The sequence below is a fragment of the Atta cephalotes genome (assembly GCF_000143395.1).
Source record: "Atta cephalotes unplaced genomic scaffold scaffold00024, whole genome shotgun sequence".
Taxonomy (NCBI): Eukaryota; Metazoa; Arthropoda; class Insecta; order Hymenoptera; family Formicidae; genus Atta; species Atta cephalotes.
The window spans coordinates 3945746-3959116 of NW_012130088.1; the positions used below are offsets into that span (position 1 = coordinate 3945746).

The following is a 13371-nucleotide window of genomic DNA, read 5'->3' on the forward strand; positions in this document are numbered from 1 at the left end:
CGCGCGCGCGCGTGTGTGCTTTATATAACAAAGAAAAGTTTAAGGTTCCTAATTACTCAGCCAAAAACTCTGTGTTGACAGTGGCGACACAGAATCAGACGGCGGTCTGGCGAAACTGGTAGCCACACAGCACGAGGCGACCATGTCCGTGTGTTCGCCTGCGACGCGCCGAAAGTGAACGAGACAGCGAACTCCTTTTTATACTAGTCGGTTGTTTCAAGCAACTAAATATGCTTTCTCGGCCATTAGTGGCCTTAAGCCTCAATAAAGGGCAGGGACATTCTAAATAACATATAAATTTTCATAAATTGTAGTAATAGTGTGTCCCTCCCATTAATGCACAATAGTATAAATCACGTTAAAACGATTTTTTATGAGCATTATATAATATACCCCTCCTTCAACTCGAGTAGGAAGTAGAAGTAAAATTTTACTGGAAAAAAATTATAAAGCATTTCTTTTCACGAAAAAGGTTATCAAAAAAGAAATGTGTATGTTTAAGACTTGTGAAGAAAGTATGCGAAAAAAAATCGAATAGTTGCAAAAAGAACATTTTTCGCTTATAAAACGAAAGATATTGATTGGAAAAAAAATCCGTATAAAAAAAAATGTAGGTTTTCGAAATACCTACAAAATGAAAAGTGAAACATTAAAATCGATTTATTGGTTCAATGGGAAAAAAATAAAAAACACCGAAACAAGTCTTTTTTTCACTTGCTCTGTATTCATTGAGATTTAAACGCAATCTTTGAAATTCTCGTAAATTGTAGCCTTCGTAATGACGAACAAATCTAGCTCTGAACAAGTCTGAATGTTCATTAGTTTTTGCAAAAAGCATTTGTTTACTAAAAACCTATCTGTCAGAAATTTAATTTCTTCATTTTTTAAGCAGTCGCACTTCAATTTATTCAGGGGTGATTTTTCTTCTTCAAGAGTTGCACTATCACGTACACTTAATAACAGATTTTTGCAGTTAAATTATTAAAAACAACTTTAAAAATCCTTTTCCGTATAAAAAAATGGAATAATTCCGTTAATATGCATCTTATCAAATAGCCGTGTGAAACATTCGACAGCTGACATTTTTCTTCAAATTTAAAAAAAAAGATTATCCTTTAATTATTAGAAGTCGAGATACATTTTTTTTTTCAAAAAATCACTGTAACTCTAATTTTTAATTTTTAATAAGAGTTTTCGTCTGGCACCAATTTATCAAGGAAGAATTGAATTTGCCGTTAAAAAAAATCTCGAATTGTAACTATGAAATTTTTGAAGTTTATTTATGAAGTTTATTTAGTTTAGCTATGTTTCATTAGCTATGTTACTTTATTTAATATGCTATAAAAAGTGTCCAATTGGACAATTAAATGTACGGAATTATCAGAACAAAATTGTTTTTATGAATTTAATTGCAGATGCGTATATGAAATATGTAAACAAATAATTAATAATTTGCCATGTTAATGTAACTGTTAAAGATATAACACTAACTTTCGCAAATATAAAAGTAAATTAACTACTAAGTTACATGAAAAATATGTTTTGCAACTATATTCAACAGTTTAGACATTTTTTACAGTATATTAAATAAAGAAATATAACTAATATGACTTAAATTTGTTAATCAAACATGCACTCCATATTCAAACGTAATTTTTTAGTAATAAATCGAAAAAATAAAAATTTAAGAAACAAAAAACTAAAAATTTCATGGTTACAATTACTTTGCGAAATATTTGATTAAGCTATTTGTTTATATCTCGTCGAACTACTCAAGATTAAAAAAAATCATGTTTCTACATCAATTTATTGCTGAGAAAATGTAAATTTAGCAAATTTTAACGCACGAAATCAGATACGCGCGAATCGCCGATCTTCCCTACTCGACTATGCGCCGACTTCCTTCACTCCGGCACACTGCCTCGTTCGTTTTTCAACTTTCCAATGGTTTTAAACAAACTTTTTCGGCAGCAAAAAATTCGAGAAATTTTTTAATAGCAAATTCAATTTTTCCTTGACAAATAGATGCCAGACGGAACTCTTGAAAATTAGAGCCATAGTGACTTTTTGAAAAAAATTATTATCTCGGCTCCTAATAATCGAAGGATCTAATCTTTTTTTTAAATTCGTAGAAAAATGTTAGATGTCATGCTTCACGGCAATTTGATGCATATTAACGGAATTATTCCATTTTTTTTTATAAAACGATTTTAAAAAGTGGATATCTTTTTCCATACAAAAAAATGGAATAATTCTATCATTAATATGCATCATATCAAATAGCGGAAATAAATACCCACTTTTTAAAATTGTTTTATAATAGCTTTGTTTAACTGCAAAAAATCATTTTGTTATTAAGTGTACATGATAATGCAATTCTTAAAGAAAAAAAAATCACCCCTGTAAATTACTATGTGACTGCTCAAAAATGAAGAAATTAAGTTTTCCGCAAATAAGTTTTTAATGAACAAACAGCTTTTTGCAAAAACTAATGAACATTTCAGGTTCGTTCAGAGCTAGATTTGTTCATTACAAGGGCTACATTTTATGAAAATTTCAAAGTTTGGAGTTTAAATCTCAATAAACAGAGATCGAATGAAAAAAAGGCCTTTTTCGATATTTATTTTTTTTTCTGAACTAATAGATCGATTTTAATATTCTACGTCTCATTTTGTAGATATTTTAAATATGCTACATTTTTTATATCGAATTCTTTTCCATACAACTAATATCTTTCGTTTTGTAAGTGAAATACTTTTTGCAACTATTCGATTTTTTTTTGCATATTTTCTTTACAAGTCTCGAATCTCAAACATACGCATTTCTTTTCCGATGGCCTTTCGAAATTTTCTTGAAAAGAAATGCTGGTTTATAATTTTTTCCGGTAAAATTTTACTTCTACTTCCTACTCGAGTTTATAAAGAAGGAGTATACTATATAATGCACATAAAAAATCATAAACAATATCTTGTAAACTGTTGCGTTTTAACATGATTTATACTATTCTGGATTAATGGGAGGGATACACTATTACAATTTAACTTATACAAGTTTACTATTACAAGTACAATTTTACTATTTATTTATAGTAGTTATTTAAAATGCCCTCCCCGTCCTTTTATTGAGGGTCGTCGAATGGCCGAGATTGGCGAGAAAGCATTTTCGGTCGTTTGAAACAAGCGACTAGTGTGAGAAAGAGCTACGCGCTATTCTCGTTCATTCTCGGATGCGCTGCAAGTGAGCACCCAGATATGGGCTTGTGCTTGTGTGTTACAGCGCCGCACCACGATAAATGGCCGAATTTATAGGCGTGGAAAAATGACGTTTTAATGACGAAATTTGTGTCGAAATTTCATTATTATTTGCTTAATTGTGAAAATGTGACTTATCTCATACTTATGAAAATCCTAAAAATGGGCGGAAACTACAATTATCTTGGAATTTTGTATGTAAAAACGTATATTTCACTCGTTTCAACAACTGTTGAACCGTGTGTTTCTGCTCGAGTATAGACTCACTTTACGTGCCTTTTATGACCATTTATTGATTATCAAGGGAGGAAAGAATAATTTTCGCCCATTTTTACAAGTGTTTTAAAGCGATCTCGTCATTTTTTTTTTGGATTTGTTTTTATTTACAAATGGCATGCAACATAAATTAATGTGTCATTCCTCGCTTCTAACGTCAAGATTCCAATATGGCCGCCGCGACTAGTCAGGAGTCTTAAAGCTTGTAACGGTCAAAGCTGGATTTTAGGTGCTTAAATAATTTCCATATGAATTTACTCACGCACGCACGCACGCACACACGCACAGGATGTCTCTTAAGTAAGATCCGGGCCGTATTGCGGGCATAGAATGGAAATGAAAACGTCTTATACCATTTTGAGATATTCACTAGTTTTTGAATTAAAAAAGAAAATGTCTATGTGCGATGAAACCGCGCCGCGCGAATTCAGCCATGGCGTCTCATAGCGACGGCGCGCGCGCGTAGGGGGAACGAAGGGTTATCCTTCTCTTCGCCTTTCCTGCCGTATGATTATAGAGTGAAGCGCGATGGACTGTGCTATGAATTCGCGCAGCACAACCGCACATTGGTTTAGACGTTTTCTTTTTTAATTCAAAAATTATAGCGGATATTTCAAAACAGTATAAGACTTTTTCGTTTCCTTTGATTCATTCTACGCCCGCAAAGAAACCCTGTATACATGCACGCACGCACAAACGCACACTACATATAAATTCATATGAAAATTATTTAAGCGGTCACATCACTTCGAAAAAAATCGAAAATTTTTTTGCTTAAATAATAGTTATACATGTAAAAATATAACCTCACTAGAATGGAAAATTCTACCAGGTATGTAAATATAAAACCGGAATTTACCAATAGATGGCCATAGCTGTCAATATAGTTGTCAGACGGCGCCATTGATGCCATTTCCTTGTTCTGACATCTGACAAAAATTTTCAACTCACAATACAAGTTTCATACAACAGTATAGTTTGTAATTGAATATGTCGAATTTTGTGCCTGGAAACTACGATTTGCGAACAGCATTGATTTTCTTACCATTTGAAGAAAACTGCTGCAGAATCGCAGCGAATGCTTGTCGAAGCTTACGGTGCTCTTGGTCACAGTGCTTTGAGTGGTTTAAAAAATTCAAAAGTGGCGATTTTAACGTGAGAAACGAAGAACGTGGAAAATCACCGTGGAAAAAGTTTGAAGACAGCGAATTGCAAGCATTGTTGGATGAGGATGAGGACTCAAACTTAACAACTCGCGGATCAATTGAATGTGACACGAGAAGCCGTCTCCATACATTTGAAATCCATGGGAAAGATGGGAAGAAATCCAGAAGATGGAAAAATGGATTCCACATGAACTGAATGAAAGACAGCAGGAAACCGAAAAACCACTTGCGAAATGCTACTCGCCAGGTACAAAAGAAAGTCATTTCTCCATCGAATTGTGACTGGCGATGAAAAGTGGATATATTTTGAGAAAGCGTAAAAGATCATGGATAACTCCAACTCCTAAGCGAACCATCGACATCGACTGCAAGGCCAAATCGCTATGGACGGAAGCTCTGTGTTTGGTGGGATCAGAAAAGTGTGATCTATTATGAGCTGCTAAAACCTGGCGAAATCGTTAATACTGAACACTACCGACAACAAATAATCAATTTGAATTAAGCTTTGTATGAAAAACGACCGGAATATCAAAAAAGGCAATACAAAGAGATTTTGCTTCATAATGCACCATCACACAAATAGTAAAACTGGTCAAGGAAACGATTGAGGTCTTTGGTTGGGAAATACTTTCGCATGCGGCTTACTCACCAGACTTGGCTCCGTCCGATTACCACTTATTTGCATCGATGAGACACGCACTTGCTCAGCAGCACTTCACTTCTTACGAAGATGTGGCTAGATGACTGGTTTGGCTCAAAAGAGCAACAATTTTTTTGGCGTGGCATCCACAAATTGTCAAACAGATGGAAAAAATGTATAGCTACCGATGGGCAATACTTCGAATAAAATATTTTTTATCATTTTCATGTAATAAACGTGTATTTTCTATAAAAAAAATTCCGATTTCATATTTACATACCTGGTAAGTATTTACAAAATTACAACTGATTCTTTGAAATACTTTCCCTCACGATTTAAACGCAGTTTTCTCAAAACGATATTTTCAATCGATGTACATCATAACTTCTAATTTTCATTCGATTTATAACTTTCAGAGAATCTTCTTTTGCTAATTATATAAAGAAGTACGTAGCAATTTTATGATTAATTATAAACTATTATTAACATTTTTATGATAAAAAGATTGTTTTTTTATCAAATGTTCATCATTTTCATAAAAGTGCTTATTTCTGAAAATCATATAATTTACTTCTTTAGTAAATGTTATATAAAAAATAAAAATTTTTAATTTTTATTTTAGACCAAACTGTTTCATAATAATCTTGTTTACGCCGATTAGGCACTCGTTGAAAATCAGCCTATTTCAATCAATTGTAGTGCTATCATTTTCTTTAAAAAAATTATCAAAAAACTTTTTGTATACTTCAATATATTTATAATAAATTTTGTATAATAAATTTTATACATTTTTAATTTATTTTATCCTTTTTACACAAAAAAATAATTTTCTTTTTAAGGGTCCAAAGTGGTGTAACCCCTTAAGCATTTAAAATCCAGCTTCGACCATTATAAAGCTTTAAATTCTTCTTTGTTGTGTATGTATGATCTTAATAAATCGTTTATTATTATATCTTTATATGTTAATCTGCTTCCTTTATTAAAGCATCTTCAATTTATGATCTGTATTAATTCATTAAGGGGATTCTAAAGTCTGCATTACCAACTAAACATTTACTAACTATTAAATTTTTGTATAATGATTACTTTTTTCCTTTTTTACATATTTGAAATTTTTTTCCAAGATTAAAGTATACGCATTAAGGTGATTGTATCGCAAAATGACTTTTCTTAAGATTTGTTTGAAGTTTTTACTGTTTGAAGATAATTTCTATACATACGCATAATTTTGAGGGTGGTAACCAGGCATGTTCAAGAGATAATTGCATTTAAAGTTAGTACTTATAACATTCCTATGCTAGACAAAGAACGACAGTATATTTTCAATTATAGCGCAAAAATTATAGAAATTCGCTCAAAAATTAAAGATAAATAACACTATAGATAAATATAATATGAATCCCCTAAACCTATGCTATTTAGAAACACAGATTAAAACGAATCTTTGACAATATATGAGATTTTAAAGTATGTATATGCATCTAATTGCGGCGAATGTCAATTTATTGATTATAAGAAATTTTATATACTGAAGATGACCAGATAAATGGTCAAAAACGTTCTAATTAAATAATATTATTTTCGAAATAAAGAAAAAATTAGGCAAAAACATCTAGCACTAGGCTTATATTACTTGTTTCTTATTACGACTTTTATTATTTATATAAAGGGTATATTTAGCACTACCTAAAGACGCTATAGTAAGAGATTGTCATAAGTTTTAGTTAGAAAATGGCGGACACAACTTATGTGGGGTCTACAATAGGAGTTATTGAGACGGTTGTGAAGTCTTAAATCATAAAAAATTGATCTTTCATAATCAATTATTCTCCTTAACTCCTTTTAACTGTAATTGATTAATTTTTTATGACTTAAGATCCCAGGACCGTCTATAATTTTTATTATAGACCCCATATTAAGTATTATGCCCGTATCATACTACGCATTAGAGATTAAGAATTGTGAATTTAAGAATTCAGTCAGAACAAAACGGAATAAAATGAAAATTATCTGATTGGTCGAACTCTAATCTTTAATTCGCAATCCTCAATCTCTAATGCGTAGTGTGACACGGGCATTACGGCTTTTAATTGACATGTATACAAAATATAGTAAGCCTTGGTTAAGTGGCACGAAAGTGGATGTATGTGTGCAAATTTAGCGGTGAATTAGATTGCGTACTGAAGTGTAATTAGAGGCGAAAAATAGGATATTAAGTGCGGATAAGTAGGATACGGCATAGAAGTGTCACAAATAAAGACGATAAGAATTTCGTAGTGATAGGACTGTTCTATACGAGATAAAGAGAAGGAAGGTGAGGCGTCAAAAGACGCAGCTTAGGAAGAGGGGAGAGCCGGGAAGAGAAAGGTGGTGGATAGCAAGCAGAGAAAGTTGATGATAGAGAGAGGAGCACAGACGGCAAGAAAAAGGTAAATTAAATGAAGAGACAGAGAAAAGGATAGAGAAGAGAGGAGGAAAAGAGGAAGTAGAAGATTAAACAGGAGGTTAAATTAATGAGAGAGGAAAGAATAGCTTTCAAGGAAAATATAAAGGAGGAAAGAAAAATAATTATGGAAAGTCTGAAGGTCAAGGAGTTTTAGGAGGAGAGGATTAGGCGAAAGAGAAAATAATAGAAAGAGAAAATAAGATAAAAGAGAAGGCGGAGAAAAGGCTTAGAGAAGAATGGGAGGAATATAGTAAAGAGACAAAAGAGATAGTTCCATGTAACGAAGAGTGGTCAGAAGGAAGCATGGATAGATTAAGTGAGAGAGAGATAGGAGCAGTGCGGAAATTGATGATGGATAAAGAACGAGAGAAAAGAAAATACAATATTGCTATTAAGGAGATTAATTAGAAAGGAGATAAAGATATAGAAAAAGGTAAAGAATGGACTCAGAAATTTATAAAGGAGAAAATAAGGGTAGATATAGAGATAATCAGCTGGAGGATGAGCGGACCAGTATTCATTAAAGTGAATAATGAGGAAATAAAGAGGTGAAAAGAACCAAGAATAAAGTAGAGGGAAAATCTTTTTCGAAAATGATTTAAGTTTTGAAGAAAGGAAGACTCGGATAAATAAGTAGATGAAAGCACAAGAAAACAAGGAGAGGAGGATATAAAAATAGGATATGAGAGAGAGAAAATAAGAGGGATTTGAAAAACTTGGGCAGAAATAGAGAGAAGGGAGGAAAAGAGAAAAAGAAAATAACAATAGGGAATATGGGGATAAAGGAAAGAAAGGGATAAATCAAGGAAATGATAAGAAAAAAACAAAATTTAAGTTAAGCCAAGAAGGAAGTATACAAAATTTAGGGGAAGGTGGAAGGAGAAGAGTTAAGAGAGATACACGAGAAGAAGAGAATTCGAAGGCAAATAAAAGAGGAGGAAATATTATAAATATGTTTTAGAACATTGCGGGTGTAAGTAATAAGGATAAAGATTTTTGGAACTATGTAGGCAAGTTTGATTTCATAAGCCTATGTGAAATATGGCTGGAAGAAAATGAGTGGAAAAAAGTTAAGGGGAGGTTTCCTAGTTCATATAAATGAGAATATATATATGCACATAGAGAAAAGAAAAGAGGCAAGGCTATAAGGAGATTTATAGTAAACGTAAAGAAAAACTGGGCAAAGGAATCGAACTTGATATATAAAAATAAGGAAGGAATGGTAATGTCGATTATAAGGGGAGAAGAAGGTTGTAATAATATCGATATACAATAGAGGGAGCTGAAAAAATTTAGAAGAAAAGTTAGAAAGAATTCTAGGGGACATGGAAAATGAGAAAATAGTAATAGGTGGAGATTTTAATGTAAGAACAGGCGAATTAGTATTGAGTAGGAAGAAGAAATAGAAAGAAGACAAAGTGATAGGAAACGGAGGAAAAGAGTTGGTAGATTGGGCACAAAGAAAAGAATGATACATTATAAAACGGATCGACGAAAAGAGATTGGGACGGGAAATATATTAGTAGATGTAAGCATTTGAGAGCAAACGCAGATTTAGCGCATATCTGTTCAATAAAACTGAATAAGTTTATATAATATCTTTATTATTAATATGAACGTTTCGACTTTTTTTAAGTCATCTTCAGCGTATATCACTCATTTTTTACTATTTTCATTAGTTGGTGGGTTAAAATGATTGCCAATTTGAGTATTGATACCATCCTTAACAAGCAAATACTCTGCAGATATTTTTACAAGGAAATTAATACAATATTCTAAATATGAACTTTATTAAATTTGTATTATCATTATTTGCGATCTTACAATGTTATACTTGGATCTTAAGTCACACAGCTTGTTAAGGATGGTATCAATACTCAAATTGGCAATCATCTCAATTAATAAAGATATTATACAAACTTATTCAATTTTATTGAACAGATATAAATCTAATTGCGTTTGCTCTCAAATGCCTACATCTAAATAGTTTTTGATTACGAGAGCTTTTGTGAAATTAAATAATTTTATATTTTTATACTTATGTATAAAATAGGTTATAGGGGTAGTATGGATAGTATATATATTATTGATTATGTGATTGCAAATGAAGGTATCATCATGCTGCAGTTACTTAGCATGAAAGGAGAAGAGGAGAAGTAGAAGACAAAGGAAGAGAAAAAAAAGTAAAGAGTAAAGGAGATAATATTTGGAATGAACCATAATAGAATATCAAGAAAAAACAGAAAACTAACGAAGCAAACCAAAAAGGAGTAACAACAAGAGGAAAAATGGCAGAGAATCAAGGAAATTATGCATGAAGCGATGATCAAGAGGAAGGTAAAAACCAAAAGATTTGAATTAGGACGTAAGGATTGAATAGAAGTTGTACTATTATAGGAAAAAGAGGGAAATACAGAAAATATATAGAAAATGGAGACTAGAAAAAATAGATAGGAGAGAATACATGGAAGAAAGAAGAAAATTTAAGGAACTGAAGGAGAAGTAAAAAGAAAAGAGAGAAGAAGAAGAAGAAATGAAATTGAGGTGTTTGAAGAGGAAGGTAGATGTATGGAAATTTATAAACAAAAAAAGAGGCAAGAGGATATGAAGAGATAATAACATTGAGACAAAAGAATGGAAGCAACATTTTATGAATCTTCTAAGGATGGAATCTTCTTCTGGATGGATACTGAGATGAATGCATAAGAAAAAAAGGAAATGAAGACAAGAGATAGAGAAAAAGAACAAAAAATGGAGGAGTTGAAAGAGGAAGAAATTAGGGGAATACTAAAGAAAATGAAGAACAAGAAGGTCATGAATATAGATGGAATTCCGATGGAAATATGCAGAAAGTATATTATAGAAGGACATGATGGAATTTTTTTTATTAGGACAAGTTTGGAGACAAGAAGAGATACCTGAAGATTAGAGGCAAAATATTATTGTGCCATTATATAAGAGGAGACACAGAATCAATAGAAAATTATAGAGAGATATCGTTATTGTGTACAGCATACAAATGGTATGCGGAGATCCTAAAAATTAAATTGGAAGAAGAGGTAGGGAAGAAAAACATAATTCCGGAGACGCAAACAGGATTCAGAAAAGGCAGGTCGATGGATAATATATTTGAATCATCATTCAAAAGAACAAGCAGACAGAAAGTAGAGAGAGGAAAGTATATTCTCTCTTTGCGAATTTGAAGGCAGCTTTCGACAGATAGAGGTGTACTATGGGAGTTACTAAGGAGATATGGAATCAAGGAACAGCTGATAAGGAGATTGGAGTTTTTGGATATATATATAAGGATATGAAAGTTACAATCAAAACAAGCAGAGGTTTGACAGAAAAATTCCAAACAAGAAGAGGAGTTAAGCAGGATTGTGTCCTGATCCTAAATAGGATTGAGTCCAGTCCTATTTAATTTGTATATTGCAGACCTTGACAGAGAGGTCTTAAAAAATAGAAATATAGGAGAGATTGCGATAGTATAAAGATATGGAATTTAGCGTATGTAGACGATATAGTGCTGTTAGCGAAAAATAGGGTTACGCTGTTAGACATGATGGATACACTAAGGAAATTTTTAAAAGGTAGAAAACTAGAACCGTGCGCTGGAAAAACAAAGATAATATTGGGAGTACAAATAAGTTTCCGCCGTTTTAATAAAAAATTAAGCATTTATTGTGAAAGAAGATAAACATAATGTTTTATGTACATAATGTTTTATTCAAAGTAATGGCCCTCGCTAGCCACTACATCTTTCTGGTAGCATGTGGATACCGCGTCGGAAGAACGCTTCATTCTTTTGAGGCTATCCAATCATCGATCAATACAATTTTTGGTATCTTCATATGATGTGAAATGCTGCTCAGACAGGCCATGCGTCATCGATTGGAACAAGTAGTAGTCGGAAGGAGCAATGTCTGGAGAATACGGCGGGTGGGGCAGAACTTCCCATTTGAGTGTTTCTAAGTAGGTTTGATCGGCGCCGCAACATGTGGTCGAGCATTATCATGCAGGAGAATAATTTTGTCATGCCTGGAGTAATAATGGGCGCGTTTTTCCTTGAGCTCAATCTCATCGATTGTGTTCGGTAGAGAGCCCCAGTAAGGTCTCGTTCGGTTTGAGCAACTCATACGACACCAAGCTGATCCCACTAAATACAACATGAGTTTTTTCCATGAATATTCGGCTTGGCTGTCGATGTTGAAGCATGGCCAGGTAGTCCCCATGATTTCCTCTTCTTTGGGTTATCGTAGTGGATCCATTTTTCATCACAAGTGACTATACGATGCAAAAAACCCTTTCGTTTATGCCTGGCAAGCAGCATTTCACATGTCGGCGTTGACAAAAATCGGCGTTCAACGTCTCTTGGCTTCAGTTCATATGGAACGCAATTCTCTTGCTTTTGAATCATTCCCAATGATTTCGATATGAAACGATATGAAATTGTTTGTTGAGTCACTCCTAATGTAAGTGCAAGTTCTTTTTGCGTTTGGTACGAATCTTCATCCAATGCTTCCAATTCCGTGTCTTCGTATACTTTCGGCCTTCCGCTACGTTCTTTGTCTTCGATGTCAAATTCACCGTTCTTAAATTTTTGAAACCACTCATGACAACTTCTCTCACTTAAGACAGCATATGCTTCTACAAGCAATCTATGAGCCTCAGCTGCAGATTTCTTCAAATTAAAGAAGTAAATCAAAAAAGTTCCCGCAAATGACGCTTATTCGGCTCAAAACTCGACATTTTCGTACAAAAAAAAATATATGATGCTGATACAAAATCGCTAATATTTCAAGATTATGGTGTTGTCGGATGTCCAATCTTATGATATGTCGTTTTACAATTTTAACTATAGTTTATTGTCAAACAATTTTAACTATAGTTTATTAGTGGCGCCGTCTTTTGCAAACGGCGGAAACTTATTTGTACTCCCAATAAAAAGCATGAAAGTTTCAAGAACATTATTAAATACTTCTATGAGGAGAGTATCTTTGCTAAAGTAGGTAATAAATATTATAAGATAGAGGATATACTGTGAACATATACTGTGATATTCAAAGAAATGAGAATAAGAATATTAAGAAAATCTTTTCTTTTTGTTTTTAAAATTAGCTAGGATGAGTGTGGATAAAGAATTTATGTAAATCAAGTCTCCTTCTTGGTTATGTAAATGCTGAAGTAATAAATTCTATAAAATATAATAAGAATATTTATTAATGTTTGATTATTGTATAATCAAATATTCTGCTTAATGTGTTGAACAAAATTTGTAAAATTGAATATTGTTAAAGGAAAAATAATTATCTGTTGTAAGATAAGAGAATAAAGTTATAACCACAATTCTATCTTCATAAAAAATAATTTTGTATTATAGAAAACGAGTTGTTATATTTTGGGATGTAAGAACAGAAATAAGGAAAGATATGAAGCGCTTTCCATAGACCCAATAATTATTTAATTGTGCTATAAGCGTGTGTGTGTGTGTGTGTGTGCGTGCGTGCGTGCGTGCGTGCGTGCGTGTGTGTGCGTGTATTATATATATATATATATATATATATATATATATATATATATATATACTTA

The 13371-nt window shown here is 32.6% G+C and overlaps 1 protein-coding gene across 1 annotated transcript in view; it reads right to left on the reverse strand.

Moving 5' to 3' along the window:
* The window catches only part of LOC105620166 (nuclear pore complex protein Nup98-Nup96), a 41194-nt gene that overhangs the window by 21857 nt on the left and 5966 nt on the right, over nucleotides 1-13371 (reverse strand). The gene's annotated exons all lie outside the window — the stretch shown is intronic.